Source organism: Cyprinodon tularosa, unplaced genomic scaffold (genome assembly GCF_016077235.1).
Source record: "Cyprinodon tularosa strain WSP-4 unplaced genomic scaffold, ASM1607723v1 ctg1076, whole genome shotgun sequence".
Taxonomy (NCBI): Eukaryota; Metazoa; Chordata; class Actinopteri; order Cyprinodontiformes; family Cyprinodontidae; genus Cyprinodon; species Cyprinodon tularosa.
The window spans coordinates 59,990-86,342 of record NW_024037867.1 but is presented as its reverse complement, the minus strand read 5'-3'; the positions used below and the strand labels follow the sequence as shown (position 1 = coordinate 86,342).

The following is a 26,353-nucleotide window of genomic DNA, read 5'->3' as shown; positions in this document are numbered from 1 at the left end:
TCTTCTCCAGCTTTCAATTGTTGCATTTTCCTGTGGGGAGACCTTGTTTTCTTGTCATGGGTTTGCTTAACATTGTTTAAACATTGAGTTTGATGAGTATAAAGTAAAATAAAGTGTCAAAAACTGAAGTTTAAAGTTAAAGTTTGTGGAACCATCGCAAAACACGTCTACTACATAGAACCCTTGACTCCGCCCCAACAATCAATTTTAGTCTTAGTGATTAGTCATTGCCTTCCCGATTTAGTTTTAGTCTTAGTCTAAATTATGAGAATCAATTTTATTCTTAGTCAAATTTTTGTTTTGTTTTTGTCATTTTAGTCAACACAGTACAGAATAAAACTTCTCCACACACTGCTTCTCCTTTTCTCTATTTTATCTATATAACACTGTGCAGAATAGAACTTCACACACTGATTCTCTTTTTAACATATATATCACGCTGTCATACTATCACATTGAACCTTTTGTCAGCTTGTTTCATCATATCCACAAAGTCTGCATCCTCCAACATCCTTGCAGGGAGGCCAGAACGCCCAATCCACTTTGTCATTGAGTTCTCCAGGACTTTCCGCTCTGTTGTGATTTTATGTTCTTTTCTATTCCCAGCCAGCTGGGAATTTATGTTTCTGATACTTTAAGATGTTTATTGCCCTCCCCTGTAGGGGGGTAAAATATCTTATTTAATCAGATATTATTTCTGCTGTTATATACTGTTTATGACACCCAGTCCTACTAACTGTGTGTTAGAACAATAGATGAAAGAGTGAATCGAGCACTAATCATGGTCAAACAGTTATTTCTGCACATACATGGAATAAATTCACCACAACTTCTGTTCAAAATATAAGAGTTTTTTAACAAAAATCATTCAGCCCCAAGTCAAACATATTTCAGTTTAACACTCTCAACTAAGACTAGTAAAACTAAACTAAACTAACTACTATGTACAAAGAGGAAGGGGAAAACGGTTGAAAAACATATTACAGTTTAAGATGGATTCTGTGTTTGAAACCAAAGTGTCATGATCTGGTAGGTTTACTAGCCCAGGTGCAGAACTCACAGACACAGAGAGGCAGGATAAAAGTCCGATATTTTTGGAAAACACAGGTTTTCCTCCTGGGAGGCAGAGAAGACAGAGCAGGTTAGGTTCTGGTACAGATTGACAGGTTCTGACTTACAGGTTTTCAGGTTTCAGACAGGCAGAGTGGCTCAGGCTTGCTTAACCATGGAAAGCACAACAATCCGGCCCAGAGGGAAGCTCTCACCCAGCTTATATGGGGAGAGCTTAATCATGAGCTTAATCAAGCTGAGCCCCAGCTCCCAGGAGAGGATCCATGGCACCCTCTGGTGGGCAAGCCTCTGGATCCCAACAGGAAAAACAGAAACCCACAGAAAGGGATCCACGTCGCCCTCTGGAGGGCAAACTCCTGGATCCCAACGGTAACAGAAACCCACAAAAAGGGATCAACGTCGCCCTCTGGAGGGCAAACCTCTGGATCCCAACAGTACCCCCCCCCCCTTAAGGGCGGATACAAGACGCCCAAAAACAAAAAACCTGAAACAAAAAACAACCCACCCAGGGCGGGCGGAGGGGGAAACAGGCAAGGAGGGCCAGGCACAGAAACAGAAACAGGGAAATCCAGAAATCAAAACAACCCACCCAGGGTGGGCGAGGACAGGGAAAATCTCAGGTGGCCGGCCGTGGGGCCGGAGGCAAGACAGAGTCTCAGGTGGCTGGCCGTGGGACCGGCAGCAGGGCAGGGTCTCAGGTGACTGGCTGCGGAAACGGAGCTGAAGCAGATGCTCCGTAGGCCGGCCGTGGGATTGGAGTCTCAGAAGGTGCAGGGACCCCGGAGGTGAACGCCTTCCCAGCTTCTGCAGGAAGCTCCGAGGAGGACGCCGTCTCCGCTCCAAGAGGAAGCTTAGAGGAGGGCGCCGTCCCCGCTTCTGCTGCTCTGCAACAGGCTCAGACAGGGCCGCCCACTGCGGCTCCGAATCAGGTACTGAAGAGGCCGCCGATTACGGCTCCACATCAGGAGCAGAGGAGGCCACCGACTGTGGCTCCGAATCAGGAGCACCGCAAGCCGCCGATTGCGGTTCTGCATCAGGAGCAGAGGAGACCACCGACTGTGGCTCCACAGGAACACAGGAGGCCGCCGATTGCAGCTTCGGACCAGGAACTGAGGAGGCCGTCCCTTGCGGTTCTGCTTCAGGAACAGGGGAAACCACCGACTGTGGCTCCAATTCAGGAATCTCTGGAAGACACAGAGCAGGCTCAGGGGTCTCCAGACGGCTCAGAGCGGGCTCAAGGGTCTCCAGACGGCTCAGAGCGGGCTCAGGGGTCTCCAAACGGCTCAGAGCGGGCTCAGGAGTCTCCAGACGGGTCAGAATCTCCAGCCATCGACAGAACGAAACCATCCAGTGTGGTTCCGTGGAGTTAGTCGGATCCCTCTCATACATCCTCAGGAATGTCTCCGTTGGGTCTGCTGGGCTAGTCTGTTGGCTGGATTGTTCTGTCATGATGTGGCAGGTTTACTAGCCCAGGTGCAGAACTCATGGACACAGAGAGGCAGGATAAAAGTCCAATATTTATTGAAAACACAGGTTTTCCTCCTGGGAGGCAGAGAAGACAGAGCAAGTTAGGTTCTGGTACAGATTGACAGGTTCTGACTTACAGGTTTTCAGGTTTCAGACAGGCAGAGTGGCTCAGGCTTGCTTAACCATGGAAAGGACAACAATCCGGCCCAGAGGGAAGCTCTCACCCAGCTTATATGGGGAGAGCTTAATCATGAGCTGATGGGAATCAGCTGAGCGCTGAGCACCAGCTCCCAGGAGAGGATCCACGGCGCCCTCTGGTGGGCAAGCCTCTGGATCCCAACAGGAAAAACAGAAACCCACAGAAAGGGATCCTCGTCGCCCTCTGGAGGGCAAACCCCTGGATCCCAATGGTAACAGAAGCCCACAGGAAGGGATCAACGTTGCCCTCTGGAGGGCAAACCTCTGGATCCCAACACAAAGTTTATCTGGAATAATTTGGGATATGATCAAATTAGCTTTTCACTACAATTCACAATGCAAATCCATGAGGCGAATAAAACATTATTTGGCCAAATAATGTTTTATTAAATAATTTGCTTAATCAAGAACCAAAAACCTTTAGTTAAATGATTCTTTACCCTCTTTGAAATAGCTAGCAGCGAATAGACATCAGGATTACACTAAATGACTCTTTGTCAGACTTGGTAATGGAAATATAATGAGCATTTGAGGAACATATGAACACTAATGTTATATCAATGTTTAAATCCTTAGTGACTAAAGCTTGTCCAAGCTTCAGCAACAGCTCAACACATATTCCTGTAGCCTAGCGTAGTATGCAGTCCATTCTTTAGCATCAGTTAGCGTCGTCTTTACTCAGCAGTAAACACACGATATGATTAGCATCATCAAAAGACACATTGCTTGTTCTGTCCCTAATCATGCCAGACCTGCAAACCTTTTTCCATGTCCATTTGGAAAGCTTGAGTTTCATCCAGTTTTGCAGCTCTGCAGTCAGGGTTTCCTTGTCTCAGTCTCACAGCAGGGGTCCCCTCAGTCTCACACCCAGGGCATGGACCTCATCCAGTTTGGCTCTAAAAGTTCTGAAACTCAAGAGAAATGTGTTGCAAAATGTCTGTTTGCAGCAGTTCGTTTGTGAAAGGTTCTGACTTATCCTTGATGGTTCAGGGGATCTGGTTCCCCTGGGGCCCGCATCTCCACTGTGTTGGAGATCCAGCCGAGGCGGACCCAAGCTTTAAGCGCAGGGGCAGAAGAGGCAAAAGAGAGAGCGAGTCCTGTGTGCTCTGTGGTTTTGTGTGTCCTCACAGAGGGGGGGGGGGGGGGGTAGGTTTTCACACCTCTGGTGGCTCCCATGTGACTTGCCTGTGGAGGCCTTCCCTGAAACGGTGGTTGTTGCAGAGATTCCATAGCTGATTCCACATCATCATGTCAACATGAAATATGGACGCTGGTTCCCAATGTCCAAAAAGTATGATTATGGCATATGGCACAACAGCTCTTTGGCGTCAAGTTTGTACGGTGGGGGGGGGGCCTCCCAACCTCTCTGCAACAGACTTCCTGTCCTTCCCCAACATCTGATTTGGCTGTGGTGTCACTGTGTCAGGAATCTAGTTGGGAGGAAGAAATTTAAACAATTAATATCCAGAGTATCAGTAGAAGATCTTTCTTCTATAACAGCAAGACAGACAGGTACAGGCACAGGAAGACATGCACACACACACACACACACACACACACACACACACACACACACACACACACACACACACACACACACACACACACACACACACACACACACATTCCTTAACTTCTTCCATATGGCAGCATGTTGGCACCTCAGATGACGCTTAAGATTTGCTGTGTTCTTTCCTGCCGTTTGGAAGCCGCAGACTATTTGGTGGCGTCCATCCTCCGGTGTTCTCCTTCGCATTGGAAACAAAATGGCTCCATACATCTAGGCGTGGTTTTTGCCCAGTTCCTCCAACAAACCGTACACTGGTATCCAAGCCTGACAACTGACTACTGTGCTAGTACTGACTGAGCGGTGTAAAGCACTGTGGGCAGGCGCTGTGTCTTTCAATCGCATCAAACTGGAAAAAGAATGGCAATATAGTAACAACAGATCTGTAACTACAAATTAGAATATAATTCTTATATATTTAAAAAAAAACATTTATTAGATGCAAACTATTGGTACTTTAGATTAGATGCAAACTATTGGTACTTTAACATACCAAGAAGGACATTTCTCATCTTCATCAGAAACCGCACATATGCTGGATGCTGATGGGGATTTTTTTAATATGTCATATTAAATTAAGCATTAATTCCTGCATGTTTTGCTGCTATGAATTCAATGATAATGTGCACGCACTTCTCAAGCTTTGAGGATAAGTCGAAGCGCAGCAATATGGGAGGAACAGCGAAGGCTGTAGAGGCTTTGCTTTGCGCAGGAGGTCTGGATGCTGCGGGGCAAAGCGCTGACAGAGGATGTGGGATTTTGGGGTAACAGGAGAAGCAAGAGACACTGTCGTCAGACACCGTGGTAATTTAGAAATGTTTTAAATCAGGTTGGTCCGCATTATTAGCCAGCAGGTGGGTCCGGATCCAGACCGCGGCCCGCTAATCCATGACCACTGCATTAAATCGAAGCCAAGAGTAACGAGTACCATTTGTTTAAAAAATGTAAGGAATAGAAAGTACAGATACTTCTGTGAAAATGTGAAAATGTGAAAAATGTTCAAATCCCATCTCACATTTGAGTCCAACCACCGTAACCAGCCTGCGTTCAATCGCACCCAGCATACGGCTCAGCTCACGGTCCTGCTCATTCACAGCCTTTGTGAGCCCGTCAACTGCTGCCGGCATCCTGATCAATGCCCAAATTGCTGCTGACATCCTCTGTATTTGTAGATATATCAGGTATCCTCCAAATCCAAACAGGAGAAATCTGATTATCATAAATCCGAAAACCCATGCATCGTCCACATCTTTCACTGACATTGTAATACACACCATCCTCCAAGCCTTCCATGAGTCCATTGTTTATCCCATGAAGTATGTTCCGGCAGGGCTGGAAGGCTCCTTTTGTCAGCTCCTTCAAGAGTCAGAACAAAATGGATCTGGTAGAATTTCAAAACAACTCAGTTTATGTATAAAGCTATGTGTGTGTAACCCCCTTTTCATATGATGAAAGGGGGGGCAGCGTGTAACAATAGATGGGTTCTCAACATGTGGTCAATCGCAGTTAAGTGTTAAAGAATTCTCTATAAACTAACCTTAACCTCTTACACCCTAAGGGGGTATAAATAAATTTGTGCCTGACAAAAACACACAAAAGTAAATAACTTATAGCCTCAAAGCTATTAGATTTAAGAAGAAACTTTTGGTACGTCTGTAAAGGTAAGATGTCATAGAATGGTTTTCTGGTGTCAGCACCATTGTAGCTTTGACCCTGCCTGAAATATTAGGGACAAAATACAAAATATTTTGCATTTTTTGAACCTCGCCAAAATTTTTTTTGAAATAAACATTGCAAAACACTACCAAAATATTATTTATAGCACAAAAAAGTAGTACAGACTTTCAAATCTAAATGTTGTGTAAAAATATACCAAATTTGGACTCAATCAGATGATTCATATTTATATTAGAATGGTATTAGTGAGAAATTTCTTAGGCGGAGAGGCCATTTTAGCACATTTATCCATAAATGTCACCAAACTGTGCCAAATATGTTTTTTACATCAATACTGGGGGTTTGGTAAAATTACGAGGTCACGTGGCAGCTGGACCCACCGGTGGGTCCGTAGGGTTCAAGGGGTTAAAGGAGAAAGAGAGGGAAAGCAGTGGTTCGACCTCTGCTCGGTGCGGGTCCATCTCAACGAGGTCTGTCACCGGATCTAAAATTCTCAGAAGAATTTTAGATCAGTCTGATGCTACAGCAGAGGAGCTTGATGGGCTTTTAAAGTTTAAGGAAGATTTACTTACTGGCTATGGAAAGCAGGAGCGTCCCCCTGCAGATAGAACGTGATTGGTATCAAGGTCCTCAAAGGGGGGAAAGTCCACACAGCATTCAGCTCCCGATTTCCCCGTCTCACCCAGTTCAGCGGGCTGTATGCACGATGGGTCACTGCAATCCATGACCTTTGACACAGGAAAACGAAAGCTACTTCCAGCTAGCTTTCTTTAGCATTTTACGTGAAATTGGCCTCCCCTTGCAGGCGACGAAACCCAGGGATCGATTTGGTCGCATGCTCTGGATTTAAACCCTAAATGACGTAGGGGTATTTCCTGCTGGGATTCATGCATGAGCCGACTGTCCCATTTTGGCTGGAACTAGAACCAGAACCAGTCTTTTGTTCTCTTTGTGAAAAGGGAGGGGGAGGGTTTGATGTGGTTCAGCATATTGATTGACTCCATTCTTTTTGTGTGTATTTGGCTGAATTATTTATTTTTGCTTGTTAATTGTTTAAAATAGATTCCTAATCATTCATTCATTTATTCATAAATTAATTAATTCAGCCAAAAAGTACAGAATGGAAGATCATGACACCCGCAAAGATAAAGAGAGGTGTTGTGTGTGTAAATGTTGTTGAAGGTTGTGGTTTATTTTTATTTGTAAACAATAGCACCACTGTCTTGAATATAAGTCAACTGAATATAAGTCAATTATTAAAGATTAAAAAGCACACATTATCAGATATTTAATATTATGAACACACATTATACACCCTTTGATGTTATGGGTCAATTCCCCTATGACTTTCAAATAAATAAAGGGTATTTTAATCTGCATTTATCACAATTTTTTTTTTTTTTTTGAACAAAGACTTTATTTTATTAGATCAGTATTCAAAATCAATGATTCATACAATAAGCCAGAAACAACAATTTCAGTACAACCATACAAAAAAATTGGGTAACAACAACCAAACAGGTCGGCGAGCTGAAGAGCCATGTTTTCTTTTTCCTTTTTCTTCTTTATCTTTATTATATATATTATTATTATTATAATTTTTTTCTATTAACTTGTAGGATCAAACAAAGGAAAGATCTCTCCCGAGTAATTTTTATTTTTATCATAACAGAAATGTGTGTTTACGCTTATCCTACTACCACATTAACTGGAAATATGTCTTCAAAGGGTTCCATCTTTTCTCAAAAAGACCAGTGGACAAGTTTAATTTTGCTGTTATTTTCTCCATCGTATAAACATTCACTAGTTTCTCTTTCCATTGATTTACAGTAGGGGGTGAAGGTTTATACCAGCATATTGTTATCATTTTTTTGGCTACGAGAACAAGGATACCAAATAGGTGTTGTTCTTCTTTACTTAAATTATTTGGTGGAATTCCCAGAACAAAGATCCGGGGATTCCAATCAATATCAGCATGCAAGATATTTGAAATTTCCTCTCTAATTCCTTCCCAGAATTTCTTAATCTTTGGGCAATCCCAAAAGACATGGGTCTGATCTCCAACTAGTCCGCACTGTCTCCAGCACAAGTTTGATTTAGTTTGATCAAATTTGGAAATAATGTATGGAGTTTTGAAATATCTGACAATTATTTTCCAATAAAATTCTTTCCATGTTGGACTATTAGTCAGTTTATGTCCAGTTATACACACTTCTGCTTCTGTCTCCTTGAACCCCAGTCGGCCTCGGCAGATGGCCGCTCACACTGAGCCTGGTTCTGCTGGAGGTTTCTTCCTGTTAAAAGGGAGTTTTTCCTCTCCACTGTCGCTACAAGCATGCTTAGTGTGGGGGATTGTATTTGAGTCAATGAGTCAATGCAATCAACTGGTTTTCCTTAGATAGAAAACTTTGTATCAATTTGATCTGGTTGAACTGTAAAGTGCCTTGAGATGACATGTGTTGTGAATTTGGCGCTATATAAATAAACTGAATTGAATTGAATTGAATTGCTCCCACTCCTCATCTTCAATCACATCATTCATTTCCAGTTCCCATCTTTCTTTTATCCCAGGAGCTGCCCTCGACAGACATGACTGTAAGCATTTGTATAGATTCGACACAGTATTCTTAGATTTTTTTTCTTTGGTGATCTTTATAAAGAATAATTCTAAATCAGTAGGCCCTGACTGAAGAAGGGGCCACTCGTTGTGGGACATCAGGTAGCTTCTCAGTTGTAAATACCTATAAAAATCAGGCGTGTTCAAGCCGTACTTCTCCTTAATCTGGTTAAAAGACTTCAGAACCTCCCCTTCAAACAAGTCATCAATAAAAATTAAATTTTTGTTTTGCCAGGTTCGAAATCCTGGATCTTGTTGTCCTGGTTTAAAGTCTATTATATCCAAAATTCTTGAGGCTCTGGAAATAGATTGGGGAGCTTTCATATTCTTTCTAATCATGTTTAAAGTCCTTTGAGTGCTTTTCATCCATATATTTGTAATTTTGTACTTATTCCATATTTCAGTCGAGCAGAATACCAGGGCCTGTAGAGATAATTTAGGGCTTGCGCTCTCTTCCAATGTCAGCCATGTTATTTCTTTATTCTGTGTTAGCCAGCCTACACTTGCATGTAATTGTGCCGCCCAGTAATATAATTTTAAGTTTGGTACATTAAGACCTCCATAAAGTTTACCAATAGTCAATTGAGTAAGTTTTATTCTGGCCTTTCTCTTTTGCCAAATAAATGTAGAAATCATTTTTTGCATTTTATTTAATTTTGTTGTTGGAATCCAAATAGGAAGGGCCATAAACAAATACAGCAATCTAGGGAGAATATTCATTCTGATTGTTTCAATCCTTCCAAAAAAGGAAAGTGGTAAAATGTCCCATCTGTCTAAGTCTTTTTGAATTTGGTCCAGTAGCTTCCCAAAGTTTGCTGTATACAATTTGGAAACATCCGTAGTAATATTGATTCCCAGATATCGAAATCCGTTAGGTGACCAGTTGAAATTCACTAATTTGGATAGTTCTGAGGGCCAGGAGCCACTCAGCATCATGGCCTCTGATTTTGATTCATTTACTTTGTATCCTGAGACCGCACCGAAGTCCTTCAGGCATTTTAAAATATTTGGTATAGAAGTTATTGGGTCTCTGATATAGAGAATAACATCATCAGCATACAGAGATATTTTGTGAGTCCTGATTTTATCCGGTATGCCTAGAATTGATTTATCTGTTCTTATTAATTCTGCTAAAGGTTCTATACTGATAGCAAACAGGATTGGTGAAAGGCAGCAGCCCTGACGAGTTCCTCTTTTCAAGGGGAAACTATCTGACATATAACCGTTAGTGCGCACTCTAGAGGTTGGACTGGAGTACAGCACCTCAAACCAACTGATAAAGTTTTCATTGAAGCCCATCTTCAATAGGACCTGCTTCAGAAATAACCAGTCCACCCGATCGAATGCCTTCTCGGCATCTAGGCCAAGAAGCATGGATGTATAAGGGCTTTGTTGGCCAATTGAAATTATATTTAGAGTACGTCTGATATTATTTATTTATTCCGAGTCATTTATCACAATTTGATCAAACAGGAGCATGACTATGCTAAAAAAATGCTTGTAAATCTGTCGATTCAGAATACCTGAATGAAATATTTGTTTATCAAAAATGATTTCTAAATTCTTTTATTAAACATCATACATCTCCTTACACAAGATGTATGGACTTACTAACAGCTGCCCATGAATGAATGTAAAGACTGCTCTAACTTTTTAACAGAACACGCAGCCTCTTGAAATTATGTTAATCTGTTCTTTTTCTTGAAAGAAAAACAAAAAACAGCACATTGCAGTGTAGATGCTTCAATCTCTGAATAATGCCATTTATATCTTTAAATGCCATTTAAATAATCAAATACGGGTAAAAAAATATCTTTTGGTTCACAATTGGAGATAGAAAAAAAACATAAACATGAGTGGAGAAACAAGCTAAGGTGAAGAAAGCAGGTGTGATGAAGAGGAGAGTGGAGGTGGTGGGGTTTTGTGTGAAAGGGGTTAATAGCAAAGTGGAGGCTCAGAGCTGATCGAAATGCAGAGCGCGTCCCACTAGCCCTGTGCTCAGTGATGAGTTGGAGCTGAGATCTGGCATCTGCTATAAAGAAGCTCATTGAAAATAATTCAGAGTGACGGAAGAGAAACAGGGGAGGAGGGTGGCTGTAGTGGCAGAGGGGTGTGGGGGTGAAAAGGCAGTACGGCTATGATGGAAACTAGATGGAAAGTGAAAAGGGTAGAGAGTGAAGAAAGAGAGGTGGGGATTCAAACATGGCAGGAGACAGAGCAGGCAACAACTGATAAAGTAAACAGGGTCAAAATTACGAAGGAGGCTGGAAACTAAAATGAACAATCACTGAGTATACAAAGTGGACCTCTATGAGTGTGGATAGGTACATAGCATGACAGAGAGCTCACACAGGTCAGATTAGTTCACTCAAGATAAAAATCAGAAACACTTTTCAGTTTTTGAAAAATCAGCTCTGAAGTGCTGGAGTTTGAAAATTAATGTATATCACTAAGGACTCATATCCCATAACCGTTCATTGTCTACCCACTTATTCAGGGCCTGAGAGTCACTAGGGGCTAGCAGGAATAGTACATTTTCTGATCCACCCCCAGAAATTCCCTCCTAAAAAACCATTGAGATGTGTGGCTACTAATGTTGCCTTTTCAGATTTAGATGAAGAAGAATATCTCTGTTAGTCTTGAAGTAAATGTTCATATATGTAGAGCTAACTACAGCAGCACCACCTGCCAATGCACTGTTTGCACTTCCACCAGGGAAACAATTCAGGATTATTGCATCAAAAACAGAGGTTAGTAACTATTTACATTTACCCAGTTTCATTTACTTGAGAAAAAAGTATCACTAATCTTACCTGAGTAAAATGCCTGGCTGCTCCATTCATTTTGAGTAACTTCACTTAATGAAAACAAGCTTGTTTTAAACCAATATGCATCATTTAGAGAAAACACCAAGGCCTTAGACTTAGACAAACTTGTCATCTTGTATACACAGAGAAAAAAAGAAATTTCAATGCAAGCAGCTTTTCAACAGTAAATGAGCAGCTTAGAACAGTAAAATTAATATTAACATTTATAAAGTGCATCAGTGATCAGAATGTAAGCAGATTAGGAGAAAAGGAAAACAAGTTTAAAGTCACAGTGCAAAAGGTATCGATATGAAAAGGTTAAGTGCAGTGCAAAATAAATAATTATGATGCAAAATTCAGTAGAACATTAAGTTGTGTTCTATTTAAAGGGATTATGAAAAAATCAGCCACATTTGTAGTGCAAATATAATGTTTTCAAGTGTGATGCAGAGTCTTAGATTAGAATTTCAATTGTTCAACACTGATGGCATCAAGGAAAAAGCTGTTGCAAAACATGCTGGACCTGCATTGAATGCTGTGAAGCCTCTTCCCAGAGGACAGCAGTGAGAACAGTCCATGGTGGGGGGGTGAGGGGTCATTGATAATGTTACTGGCTCAGCACACGCAGTCAGAAGGCTCAGGACATTGGGCCCAGAATTCAGGTGAGACAAAAAATGATGTATTAAAAGCATTTATTGTAAAAGCGTGTGTATTAGCGTGTGGCTGCTCGTCTGCTGCAGCGGGTTCACTTGATACTCTGCAGGAGTTAATGCTCAGGTCAGTGACTTCAAAACTTAAACGCAGAAAAACAATGAGTATGAAAGCCACCAACCTGGCAAAGTTCAGTCTGTGCTCAGAGGTGGGAATGAAGTCCAGAGGAGCGGAACTAGCTTGTTACTGAGCCGGTACCAGAGATCCAGAAGAGAAGATGGGCAATGTCTTGCAGCAGTCAGAGCCTGCAGATGAACCAAGGGATCCAGGAGGGTAAATCCTAGCCGTGATCAGAACAGTGACAGGTCCAAGGCTGACAACAGGCGGAATCCAGTTAACAGCGCGGAAACACAGGAGAGGCAAAAAGAGGAAAACAGGGGTGGCAGAAACCCAAAAGTCCGTGGGCAGAAACAGCTCAGGAACAGGCAGAACTACACACAGTGAATGCTAGAGTAAGTCTAGCTAAGTCTTGCTTGAATAATCTGGCACCGAAGGCTGGGATCAGGAGGCTTAAATATGAGAATAAATAATCTAATGGATCTAATAAGAGATAATGAGTGGAGAGTGGAGCAAAGCAGAAGTGAGGAACAAGGATTAAAACTCAGCCTTAAGGTGCCAAGATCATGACACCAGCAACACTGGGATATAATTCAACTAAATTCAGATAATTTATATAGTGACAATTCAAAACACGTCATCTCAGGTCACTCCACAGAAAACATTCAACCAGATTATACAGTACATCAAACTGATTCAAAGTTTTCTAACCCCTTTCTAAGGGGAACCAGCTGATTGCATCGACTCATTGATTTGTCAGCAATCCCTGACACCAGGCCTGCTTGTAGCGACAGTGGAGAGGAAAAACTCCCTTTGAACAGGAAGAAACCTCCAGCAGAACCAGGCTCAGTGTGAGCGGCCATCTGCTGAGGCCGACTGGGGTTCAAGGAGACAGAAGCAGACATAGAAAAAGAAGCATAGATACAAAAGGCAACTGTCAACCAGCTCCACAGGCGGCCCCGTCCAGGAAACACACAGCCAGGCAGACGAGCTCCGAGCCAGCTCCCATGTCAGAGGATGAAGAGAGCACATCCAGTTAGTCACAGTCAGAGAAACAGGACTACACTGGAAAACAGGCCAAGCTCCAACATCTAGAAACAAAGGTGTTGATGGCAGCAGCACAGCTGATATTTCTCTCCAGGATGGAGTCACAACCAAACAGGAACAGACCAGATGAAGCTACTATGAGAAAAAGCAGAGAGAGCAGAACGTTAGAGATTGAACTAACAGATTCTGCAGAGTGGGAGAATAGAGATAGAATGAAGCAGAATGATGAAAAAGGGGTCGCTATGTCCTCCAGCAGTCTAAGCATAACTATAGAGATAATACATTTAATAACAGAACTTTATTGGTCTCACATTGGAGAAATTTGTCCCATCCTCTTAAGGAGCAGCGGGCTGCCATCATGGGTCGCTACGGGAGCAATCAGGGGTTTAGGCTCTTGCTCAGAGAGGCAGTGTCAATCTGTGGAGTGGGTTTTGACCCACAGCATCAGGATTCCAAGCCCTGTGTCCTAGCAAATAGACTGCCACTCCCCCAGAGATAGCTCAGGATAACCAGAGCCCCTCTAAGTATAGTTAGTTTTACGCCTACCTTAGACAGGGTGTCTGCCTCACGGACTAAAACTGGTAGTTGGTTCCACAGGAGAGGAGCCTGATAACTAAAAGATCTGCCTCCCATTCTACTTTTAGAAATTCTAGGAACCACTAGTAAACCTGCAGATTGAGAGCGAAGTGCTCTGTTAGGAACATAAGGAACAATCAGATCTCTGATATAAGATGGAGCTTGGCCATTTTAGGCTTTATATGTGAGAAGGAGGATTTTAAATTATATTCCGGATTTAACAGGAAGCCAATGAAGAGAAGCCAGGATAGGAGAGATATGATCTCTCTTTTTCATTTTCATCAGAACTCTGACTGCAGCATTTTGGATCAGCTGAAGGCTTTTAACTACAGTTTGTGGACTTCCTGATAGTAAAGAATTACAATAGTCCAGCCTTGAAGTAACAAATGCATGGACTAGTTTCTCAGCATCACCCCTGGACAGGAAATTTCTCATTTTTGCAATATTCCAAAGATGAAAGAAGGAAATTCTAGAAACCTCTTTGATCTGGAGCCTAGGCAGAAGTTCAACTGAAGAAACTGATTGCTCTCCTACATCCATCTGCAACACTGAAAATCAGCTTTGAACCAGACCTCCCCGAAAGCCAATCTGCATCCAAAGTTCATCTTAAAAGGCCTCAGATCCCCAATTTGTCTGCTTCCTGGTGAGCAGGTGGTGGTTGCGCTGTGTGAATTCATTCAGATGACCCCATTTCAACCCACTGCCAGCCTATCCTCTACCATCGTAGCTAAAGATTCTTCAGGGCGTCATTCCTCCCAGACTCTTACTGCGTTCCCTGTCTCATTTCAACCGGTCCGACAGAAGACCGCCATTTAGAGCCTGGTTTTGCCAGAGGTTTCTTCCCAATGGGGAGTTTTTCCTCTCCACTGTCGCTCCATGCTTGCTCATCATGGACAGGTTCTTTCAACCTGTGTTATCCAACTGGACTTCCATCTTCAAGCTCCCTGAGTAAAGCTCTAGTATCAGCTCACGCAGTCCACTGGATCTCCCCATAAAGCTCAGCAGACCGTCTATCTAACCAGCAGTTAGGAATCCAGTTTGTGTGGGTTGTTTTTTTTTTCTGTTTTTTCTCTCTCCACCACCAGGTGTTGCCCTGTTCCTCGTTGGGCCTCCCTGCACACCTGCCGCTCGTTGGATCATTACCGGAGGAGTATTTGAGCAGCGGGCTGTCACTACCTCGACGCCAGAGTGTTTGCCAGTTTTGGGTACTCTAGCCTAGCTGAGATTAGCAGAGTCTAACCGAAGCTTTGTTTCTCTGAGTGTAATCTTGCTTTTGTCTTTGCTCTTCGGCAGGAAGCCTTTCCTGTGTAACTGGATAACCTGGACCTTCTCCCCCTGGAAGGATTACTGAGTACACACTGAGCAGGGGTAAATCTCGACATGAGCTGTTCAAGTCCTCATTGGAAAACCAAGTGACAGTCCACTCCATTACCCCTCTGGGTCCAATGTATGTCTACCTGTCCGCTCTCCAACGAGTTCCCTCTCCCCTGGATTAATTCCACACCAACTGGATTCAAGCATTAACAAGAGCCCCCTCAAACGTGAGTTTCTCTCCAGCTATATTCAAGCCTCAGTCAAATTTCCTACGCTCCCTGAACTGATCACTGTGACCTCTCTTTCAGACTTTCCGGTTCTGGTTCACCAAGCCACTGAGTTCCAGCTCCTATATCTGTGTTTCATTAACATTCAATAAACCTGTTAAACTTTTTCCCTTGGTCTCTGTGTGGTTCTCTGCATGTGGGTCAGATTGCCTAAACCACTTATGACACAGTCTACAGAATGACCAACTTAATCTATTTCCACTCAACCACCAGTTTCAGGCCAGCGGGAAAAAGCCCTGTTCTTTGCTCCTGTTCATGCATATCTATCAAAATTCAGCGCTATGTTCCCTGCCGAGGTCTGAGCGCCAAAGACAAAGTAATTTTATCAATCAATTTCTTCTAATTTTCTTTTCTCTTCGTGTGAGTTTTTCCACATTGAAATGGGATTTAAATGACAGGTCCTGATCAAAAATAACACCAAGATACTTTATTATCTGAAATCAGTTTAATCCCATCCAACTGAAGTGACTGGCTAATCAGCTTCTTTTTCAGAGACTCTGGTCCAAAGACTATAACTTTTGTTTTGTCTGCATTCAGGAGCAGAAAGTTAAGAGTCATCCAGGTTTTTATGTCTTCAGACAATCTTTTAAATTTTGAGAATTGTATCAATTTTAAGTATGTATGCTTCATTTATAAAGCGCTACATGGACTAGCCCCACCTCCTGTATCTACTCTGTTCAAACCCAAGACTTCAAGTGGCCTGAGAAGCAGGGCCTCCTCCAGAGGAGACTGTGAGGTCCCTCACAGAAGAACAACTTTTGGTCAGAACACTCTCTCTGTGAGAGCCACTAACATCTGGAACAGTCTTCCTCTGCACATACGGGAGAGCCCTACACTGATCAGCTTTAGAGCTCAACTCAAACTACAGATGAAAACAAACCAGTCATGTAACCACTAAACTCTTAACATTTCCTTCTGATGCTTGTATTGTATATTATGTTCTTTCTTATGTATAGGGTCTACGGATGAAAACTAGCTTTGTAGCTATAATCCGGCATATTTACATTTGTTTTTATACTGATGTTCATTAATGTGCATCGTCCCTATTCAAATAAATAAATAAATAAATAAAAAAAGACATGCCTTTAATCTATGTAATGGGTTAGCTTCATCTGTTTTATAGACAGATACAACTGGGTATCCTTAGTATAACAGGGAAAAATATTTCCCATGCTGTCTAATAATTCTACCGATTGGGAGCATGTATAAAGTAAAGAGAATTGGTCCTAGCACTGATCCCTGTGGTACTCCACAGGTAACCTTTGAGCATGAGGAAGATTTATCATAAACTTAAACAAACTGAAATCGATCAGATAGATAAGATTTAAATAATTCTAGAGCTGTTTCTTTAATTCTTACAAAATATTTATGTCCTTCTAAAAGAGTATTATGATCAACTGGATCAAATGCAGCACTGAGATCCAACAGGACGAGCACAGATACAAGTCCGTTATCTGAGGCCATGAGAATATCATTAGTGACTTTCACCAGAGCTGTTTCGGTGCTATGATGAGCTCTAAAAACAGACTGAAACTCTTCAAAAAGTAAATTATGGTGTAAGTGATCGTAAACGCGTTTGGCAACTACTTTCTCAAGGATTTTAGATGAGAAAGGAAGATTGGATATAGGTCTATAATTGACCAAGTCATCTGGGTCAAGGGACGTTTCTTAGGCAAAGGTTTAATTCCAGCAACCTTAAAAGCTTTAGGTACATATCCCTGTAACAGAGATAGATTAATCACATCTAAAATGGAGGAGGAGATCAAAGGGAATACCTCCTTAAATAACCTGGTTGGAACTGGATCTAAGATCCAAGTTGAAGGCTTAGGTGAAGACAATAGTTTTGCTAACTCTGAAAGTTCAACTGGATCAAAGCAGTCTAAACCCGGTTCAGATTCCATGACTACCTCAGATGCTGCCTCACCTTAAAAAGACAATGTTAATGATTTGTGTTTCAATCTGTGCCTTTGAATCTGTGATCCTGTCAAGCGATTTCCTCTTTACAATAAATGACAATATTGCAATAGGTAAATATTTTCAATCACTTCAACTTTTTTAAAGAGCTGACCTATTAAAGATCAGTGTTATAAATTAAAGAATCAGACCATATCTTAACTAATAAATGATCTATTAAAACATTTTTTTAAACAGTGTCCTGTCTGGCAATGTGGCAATAAGAATAATTGTCTTGATGCCAGAAAGAGCCCAACAGATTTGACTTTCACAAGTGGAGCAGTACCGTTATCACCATAGTGTTCCACTTGATTTATGCATACAAATAGCTTTATTATACTTATGCAGGGAGTATTACAGACTATATGGACACTGCGATGTAAGTAGAACAGGAAAGGAAAAACAGAAAAAAGGGAGAAATGTAATGATCCAGTCAGAAGACCCAAAGTTTCAGCCAGAACACAGAATAAGGATTTAAACAGTTTATTAAAAACTCAGGACATCAGGAGCACATCCACCGTGGGTCAGGGATTTCTTAAAAGAGTCCTCCCTTCAGCAGCATGAATAGAGCAGATTTCTCCTTAAAACTGTTGTTGGGTGGCCAACAGTTGGGTGGCTTGGAGCACAGAGGCAGGAATTAGGTCCAGGAAGCCAGACTCAGGCTTTAGTGAACAGGGAGCTTGGCAGGAGGCAGAAGTCAAGAGGCAGAAACAGGGTCGTTGTCCAGAGGGCAGAGAAATCCAAAAAGGGCTAGGCAAAAAGGGAAAATCCGTGAAGCAAAGACTTGGTCAGGTAACTTTAAGTGCTGGATACTGCTTGCTAGTTGGTTTGCAATTATCTGGCCCTGTCTGCCTGCCACAGGCTGTCTTATAACTGCTTGAACACAGGTGAGAGACATTCTGCTGATTGCACTGCAGTGCAGCAGGCAGCAGCTGGAGATGATTGCTCACAGGGAGAGCAGAGCAGAGCAGACAGGCCAGAATCATAACAAGAAAAGATGAAAGAAAAAGGAGATAAAAGGGAGATAACAATAAAACATCTTCAGTCTGCTTCATCAGCTTCAAAGAGATGTAAAAAGAACAGAACAACCAACAGACATGATACAAGACATACGATAAACTAAAACCTAGATACTATCGCTGAAGTATAAGTAGTATTATTTAATGTCATTGCATTACCTGGAGCCAAGCACTTGTAATTGTTTGTGAGAGTGCACTTGCACATGTATAGTTTATCCATTGAAAAATGCTCAATTGTGGTTGTGAAGAGCCAAAGAGCCAATCACGCCTTCCCACCCTAGTGCCCCCACTCACAACACACAGTCTCTATGAAGATGAGCATAAAAAACACATGACACTCACATCCAATAATCCCAGGACCAAGGACCTGGCGCCACAGTTGGTCGGTCCCGGGATTATCGGATGACCCAATAAGTGAACTTAAAATCGGGATGGGGAGGGGAGCGGCGTCACCGTCACACTTACCCATCTCTTTCCGGCTTCGGGCCTGGCCCCCCACCCTGCACCCAGACCAGATAGCCCCCAGCAAAAGCCAGCCCCCGGCAACCGTTCCCACACAGGCACAGGCCACCCAAATGCGAGAGGGGGTGGGGGGAGCCAACTAAGGTGAGACCCATGAAATAACCCTCCCCACCCCCCACCCCCCGATGCCCTTGCCCCCCACCCCTGCAGATAACGGCCTACATAGATGTGTGTTTAAAATAAAATCGGGGTCAGGGACGTCATCAGTAAGTGGGGCCCTCCAGTAACGACCCCCTCCCCAAGAACCTACATGTGTCGCAGTGTGATGGAGCAGGCAGAGGGAGGAATCTGGGGATGGGGAGCAAAGGACTGGGGGGCTTACTGCACTCCCAGGGAGCCAGCACCCCACTGATTCCAATAGGCACCCCCTTCCCCGAGAGCGGAAGGGGGTGCCTATTCAGTCACACCCCCAATGGGGGTAACAGACCCCGGGGTCAGACCCCAATCTAAGCGCCCCCCAGATCCCCCCAGGACCCTAGGACCCTCTAACCAGCCCCTGCGCCCCGCAGGATGCGCCCCACAGCCCCCACTACACTAGTGATGGTTCCAATCAAGGGAGCCCAGAGAGATCAGTCTGATGGGGAGATGGGGACGCATGAACATAATTATCAAAATGATTGCCTGTGCACTGTGGACAGATATGTACGTGGGCTACTTTAATAATTGGCAATCCATTTGGGGAAAACCTGGTCTGATTCGGAGAGACGGCATCCATCCCACTTTGGATGATGCAGCTCTTTAGTCCTCCAAAACCCTGACCCCCCAGGGTGCAGACCAGGTAGCAGAGTTGTAGTTTAACATACCTCTCTTCAGCTTCTCTACAGTTACCCACTCTTTACTCCATCCAGACAGTGTCTTGCCCACGACCAAAATCTAATAAATTAGCAAATATTCCCAAAGGAGTAAATCATGATGATCGAATTAAAATTAATGTAACTCCAATTGGGAAAAAAGTTAAAGCTATTAAATGTGGTCTGTTTAACATAATATATCTTTCCTCTAAGTCTACTAGTTAATGACTTGATTTGTGATAATCACATTGACTTATGTTGCCTTACAGAAACCTGGCTGCAGCAAGAGGATTATGTGAGCATAAATGAGGCAACTCCTTCAAGCTATTTAATTTTTCACATACCCAGAAGTTTTGGATGAGGAGGAGGAGTAGCAACAATCTTCCAGTCTGACTTACTGATTACTCCCAAAACAGTTAATACCTACAACTCTTTTGAACATTTAACCCTTAATTTCCCTGATCCAAATTTCAAGGCAAGAAAACCTCTTCTTTTTGTAACTTTGTATCGTCCACCAGGTCCTTACTCTGAATTTTTAGATGAGTTTTCAGAGTTCCTTTCTGATTTGGTATTAAATACTGACAGGGTCATCATAGTGGGAGATTTTAACATCCATGCTGACATTGAAGGCGATAGCTTAAGAGCAGCCTTTAATGCTATCTTAGACACTATTGGCTTTGTTCAAAATGTGAATAGTCCCACACATTCTCATCTTCATACTTTGGATCTTGTGCTGACATACGGCATAGAATGTGAAGAAATAAAGTATTTCCTCACAACCCTGTCCTCTCTGACCACTTTCTAATAACCTTCAGGATTACTTTAACAGAGTTCTCCTCCCCCAAAAGAAGGTTCAATTTTAGTAGATCATTATCAGGGAGTGCAGTTATAGATTTTAAAGAATACTTTCTCCTCTTTTTCGTTGAGTGCAAAAGCTTAGCTTATTCCCCTTCACAGGTTGATGATTTTGTTGATGGGGTTGCTAGTTCTCTGCGTATTGCCTTAGACAACCCAACTTCTTTGAAAATGAAAACCGTTAAAAATAGATAGCTGGGACCCTTTGTAAAGCAAGAGCAGCATGCTTCACCTCATTAATAGAGGAGAATAAGAATAATCCTATATTTGTTTTTAATCCAGTTGCCAAACTCACCCAGAGCCATAGCTTAGTTAAACCGTCCATTCAACCTACTCTTAGAAGTAATGATTTTATGGGATTCTTTATAAATGGGATTGATCTTATTAAAAATAAGATAATTAGCACTCCTCTATCCGCGATTGTACCTGAGGTAGTCATGGAATCTGAACCAAGTTTAGACTGCTTTGATCCAATTGAACTTTCAGAGTTAGCAAAATTGTTGTCTTCATCTAAGCCTTCAACTTGTATGTGACATGATTCTAGAGTTGACTCTGGCGCAGACACAACACGAAACTGGAAGCGGTTTAGATAGTTTATTGAAAAGTTTTGACAGAGAGATAGTTTTTGGATCGGCGAAGATTCTCAGGAAACAGCAGCTTAATCAGGAACTGCACAGAGAGAGAGATCAGTTAGATTCGGGCTAGGGAACTGAGTTAACTAGAAAAGATGCAAACTCCTTACAGGTCGATGGAGAGCGGAGCAGATGGAGGGGAGATTGGATGAGCCCACAGAGATTGAGTTTGGCTGAGTGTCGGGTTTCGGCTTGAGAGCTCCAGAGGGTGGACAGGCAGGTGAGCAGCGGAGGACGGATCCAGGAGGACTGAGAAGAGAGCCGGCTTGGAACTGCAAGGCTTCTAGGGAACAAGGAAGACAAGGAGGTGAGCTTGAGCCAAGACACAGAGTTCACTTTAAGACGAGCTAGCTGGTAAGTTACCACTGCGTGGAAATTAACCGACTGGCGTCCGTCCCAGGAAATCCACTCCTCTAAATACTGCTCCCTGATTGCGTCCAATTGGAACCAGCTGGAGGCTCTTCTGGGCTGGAGACTCTGAGGAGGAAAGGTAAGAGAAACCCTAACACAGCTCAGCACACAATCCTGAGGGCCCAACAGTACCCCACCCTCAAGGGACGCCACCTGGCGGACGAGCAGAAGAAGACGCTGAACGGCGCTCAAAGTCAGAGATGAGCGCGGGATCCAGAATGAAGGAGCGCGGAACCCAGGACCGCTGCTCCGGACCATAACCCTCCCAATCAACCAGATATTGGCAACCCCGACCTCGGGGACGGACATCCACAATGCGACGCACAGTGAAGGCAGGGTGGCCGTCAACGATCCGGGCGGGTGGAGGGGGCCTGGATGGAGGGCACAGAGGGCTGGAAGATACTGGCTTGATTTGGGAGACATGAAAGACGGGATGGACGCGAAGGTGAGAAGGGAGCTTCAGGCGGACAGTGGTAGGACTGATGACGGCTTGGACTGAGAAAGGGCCCAGAAACCTGGGAGACAATTTTCGGGAGCACCCCTTAAGAGGAAAGTTCTTAGATAAAAGCCAGACCTTTTGTCCAGGAGAATAAACTGGGGCAGGGACGCGTCTGCGGTCTGCAAACTTCTTGTTCTGGGCAGCCGTGCGGTTGAGGGCTGCTCTGGTCTGGTCCCAGATGCGGCGACAGGCCTCCATGTGGCCCCTTACAGAGGGGATGACAGTGTCTGGAAAAGAAGAGGGGATGAGGGATGGCTGATAGCCAAGAGAAGCTTCAAACGGAGACAACCCAGAGGCAGCGGAGATGTGACTGTTGTGGGCATATTCAACCCAAAGCAAATGTGTGCTCCAGGAGGAGGGGTCGTTGGCGCAAACGCAACGTAGTGCGTTTTCTAGTTCTTGGTTCAGCCTTTCACATTGGCCATTGGTTTGGGGATGAAACCCTGACGAGAGACGAGATTTGGCCCCCAGGATAGAGCAAAAGTCCCTCCAGACACGAGAAATAAATTGAGGACCTCGGTCTGATAGAATCTCTGAGGGGATGCCGTGAAGTTTAAATACATGAGAAAATAGGAGGCGAGCGGTTTCAGCAGCAGAAGGAAGCTTGTTAAGAGGAATTAGGTGGCAGGCTTTGGAAAATCTGTCTATGACTGTCAGGATGACTGTCTTATTTTTAGAGATAGGAAGACCAGTGACAAAATCTAGTGCTATATGTGACCAGGGCCGACTAGGGACTGAGAGGGGCTGCAGGAGACCAGCTGGAGGGCGGTGAAGATTTTTTCCACGTGCACATGTGGAACAGGCAGAGACAAACTCTAACACATCCTTGTTGAGGGAAGGCCACCAGAAATAGCGGCGGAGCAAACCAATGGTACGGCTAGCCCCTGGGTGACAGGAGAACTTAGAAGAATGAGCCCATTGGATGGCCTGAGAACGGGTTCTGGCCGGAACATAGAGGCGGTTTGGAGGTCCCCCCCCAGGATCGGGCTCGGCCTTCAAGGCTGCTTCAATGGCCCTCTCCAGATTCCAGGATAGCCCCCCTACCACGCAGGATGGTGGAAGGATCGGTTCAGGGGTTTTAGAGAAATCATCTGAGGCAAACTGTCTGGACAGGGCATCAGGCTTAATATTACGTGACCCAGGACGATAGGAGATATTTAGGTTGAATCTAGAAAAGAACAAAGTCCAGCGGGACTGCCGGGAGTTAAGCCTCTTAGCGTTCTGGAGGTAGGACAAATTCTTATGGTCAGTCCAAACGACCACTGGGAGTTCTGAGCCTTCTAGCCAGTGTCTCCACTCTTCAAGAGAGAGTTTGATGGCTAGGAGCTCTCTGTCTCCAATGTTATAATTTCTTTCAGAGGGAGAGAATCTTTTAGAAAAGAAGGCGCATGGATGGAGCTTACCATCTGCTGGGGACCGCTGGGAGAGTACAGCCCCAACACCAGTATCTGATGCATCTACCTCCATGATGAATTGAGCCGAGGGATCAGGATGAATAAGAATGGGTGCCTTAGAGAATTGGGTCTTGAGCTCAGAGAAGGCTTTTTCAGCTTCAAGGGTCCAGATGAAGGGTCTCTTGGTGGAGGTTAGGGCGGAGAGGGGAGCGGCGATGACGCTGAAGTTTCGTATGAACCTCCTGTAGAAGTTGGCAAATCCAAGAAACTGCTGAAGCTGCTTTCTGGTTTCAGGGGTTGGCCAGTCCAACACTGCCTTGATCTTGGCTGGATCCGTCTTCACCTGTCCACCCTCAAAAACAAAACCAAGAAAAGAGATTGAAGGAACATGAAATTCACACTTTTCGGCCTTAACATACAGGCGATTCTCTAGCAAACGGTGGAGAACCTGTCTGACGTGGGTCTTGTGTTCCTCCAAATCTCTGGAAAAGATCAGGATGTCGTCTATGTAGACAAAAACGAAGATGTTTAGAAAGTCCCTCAGGACATCGTTTACGAGGGCCTGAAAAACTGCTGGGGCATTAGAAAGACCAAAAGGCATGACCAGATATTCAAAATGACCGATGTGAGTCTTGAAAGCGGTTTTCCACTCGTCCCCCTCCCGAATACGGACCAGGTGGTAGGCATTTCGGAGGTCGAGTTTAGTGAAAATGGTGGCTTGGCTTACGGGTTCAAAGGCGGCGGATATGAGAGGAAGAGAGTATTTGTTTTTGATGGTGATCTGATTTAGTTCCCGATAATCAATGCAGGGGCGGAGAGTCTTATCTTTTTTTTTCTCAACAAAGAAGAATCCAGCCCCAACTGGAGATGAGGAGGGACGGATGATACCTGCTTCAAGAGAACTGTTAATATAGTTCTCCATGGCCTGACGTTCAGGTCTGGATAAGTGGTATAGTCGGCCTGAGGGAAGAGGGGCGCCAGGAAGAAGATTGATGGCACAATCATATGGTCGATGAGGAGGCAAGGAGAGGGCTAATTCTTTACTGAAGACGCGTTGTAGATCATGATAATCTGGTGGAACTTTAGAGAGGTCAGCTGGAGGTTGCTGGGGATTGGACACAGAACTCTGAGGAGGGAGTGCTGAGCGGAGACAGCTATTAGAGCACTCAGGACTCCAGGACTCAATGCGGGATAGAGGCCAGTTTATTTGGGGATTATGTCTGATTAGCCAGGGGTAGCCCAAAACCACTGGGGAATTCTTAGTGGGAAAAACCAAAAATGAAATCTGCTCGTGATGGTTGCCTAGGGACACAAACTGAAGAGGTACAGTCTGATGAGTAATGGTTTTGAGAGCGCTGCCATCTAAGGCTGACACAAAAATAGGAGTTGGGAGTCTTTGAACTGGAATCTTATATTGGTGAACGAGATCAGGACTGATGAGATTCTGTTCAGAACCGCAATCCACTAGGGAGAGCACGGGGAGGCTTTTATGGTCTAGGCAGATGGATGAGTGAAAAGTTAAGCGGAGGTTGTCTTGAATCATGGTTTTGCCCGCCAGTACCCCCAGATTTACTGACGGGCAAAGGCTTTTGGGCGAACCGGACAGGTGGAAATAAAGTGACCAGAGTGGCCACAATACAAACAACACCCTGAAGACAACCGCCGTTGGCGTTCTTCAGGTGAGAGCCGAGCTCTGCCAATCTGCATTGCTTCAGGAGAAGGTGGCCGAGGCTGAGACTGAGGGCTAGGAGTCATAGCAAAAGCTTGGTGCGGGGAAGCTATATTTCTCTGACGGTTCCTTTCTCTGAGCCTATTGTCAATTCGGATGGCTAGATTAATTAACTGGTCTAAGGTTTCTGGTTCCTCTCGGCAGGCTAATTCATCCTTAAGCTTTTCACTAAGGGAATGTTGGAACGCCCCCTTGAGGGCTGTCTCGTTCCAACCTGAGTCGGCGGCTAGAGTGCGAAACTCAATTGCCAATTCGGCAGCCGACTTGTTTCCCTGTTTCAGAGTCCATAATTTTTTGGCTGCTTCTTCCTCCCCAACATGCAGGCAAAATGTTTGTTTGAATAAATCCAAAAATTCTCTGAAGGAGTATTCATCAATGTTAGATTCATCAATTATTGCTTCTGCCCACCTTAAAGCCTTGTCTCTGAGCAGGCCGATGACGTAGGAGATCTTGTTGGCGTCATCCGGAAATGACTGCGGGGACCGCCCGAACACTAGGGAGCACAGTAGCAGGAATCCTTTGCTCTTGTTCAGGTCGCCGCTGAATGGCTCCGGGGTGGGCAAAACAACGTCTCTAGGCATGGGAGACCTGGAAGAAGCTGCAGAGCCAACAGGTAAGTACGGTTTCGGAGGAGAAGGAGACGGCAATTTAGAGCTTAATTCCTGTACTTGGAGTGACAGTTGGCTAAGGGTTTGCATGAGTGAGGTTTGTTGCTGAGCAATAGTAGAGATAGCCGAATCGTGCCGGCCGAGGAGAACTCCCTGTTCAGATAGAGCGGTTCGTAGTTGTGCTGCAGAGTCTTGCTGGCCAGTCGGTTCTGACATGATTCTAGAGTTGACTCTGGCGCAGACACAACACGAAACTGGAAGCGGTTTAGATAGTTTATTGAAAAGTTTTGACAGAGAGATAGTTTTTGGATCGGCGAAGATTCTCAGGAAACAGCAGCTTAATCAGGAACTGCACAGAGAGAGAGATCAGTTAGATTCGGGCTAGGGAACTGAGTTAACTAGAAAAGATGCAAACTCCTTACAGGTCGATGGAGAGCGGAGCAGATGGAGGGGAGATTGGATGAGCCCACAGAGATTGAGTTTGGCTGAGTGTCGGGTTTCGGCTTGAGAGCTCCAGAGGGTGGACAGGCAGGTGAGCAGCGGA

General features: G+C 44.1%; 2 long non-coding RNA genes across 2 annotated transcripts; both read right to left on the bottom strand.

Annotated features, from left to right (window-relative positions):
- Positions 1 to 21,116: 21,116 nt before the first annotated feature.
- LOC119786958 lies at positions 21,117 to 21,363 on the bottom strand. Its single transcript, XR_005281259.1, has 2 exons — positions 21,279 to 21,363; positions 21,117 to 21,205 (listed from the first exon to the last, which is right to left on the bottom strand). It is a non-coding gene; the product is annotated as an uncharacterized LOC119786958 (long non-coding RNA).
- A 4,351-nt stretch (positions 21,364 to 25,714) lies between these two features.
- On the bottom strand, positions 25,715 to 26,316 carry LOC119786953. Its single transcript, XR_005281258.1, has 3 exons — positions 26,232 to 26,316; positions 25,870 to 26,158; positions 25,715 to 25,799 (listed from the first exon to the last, which is right to left on the bottom strand). It is a non-coding gene; the product is annotated as an uncharacterized LOC119786953 (long non-coding RNA).
- Between the last annotated feature and the right edge of the window lie 37 nt (positions 26,317 to 26,353).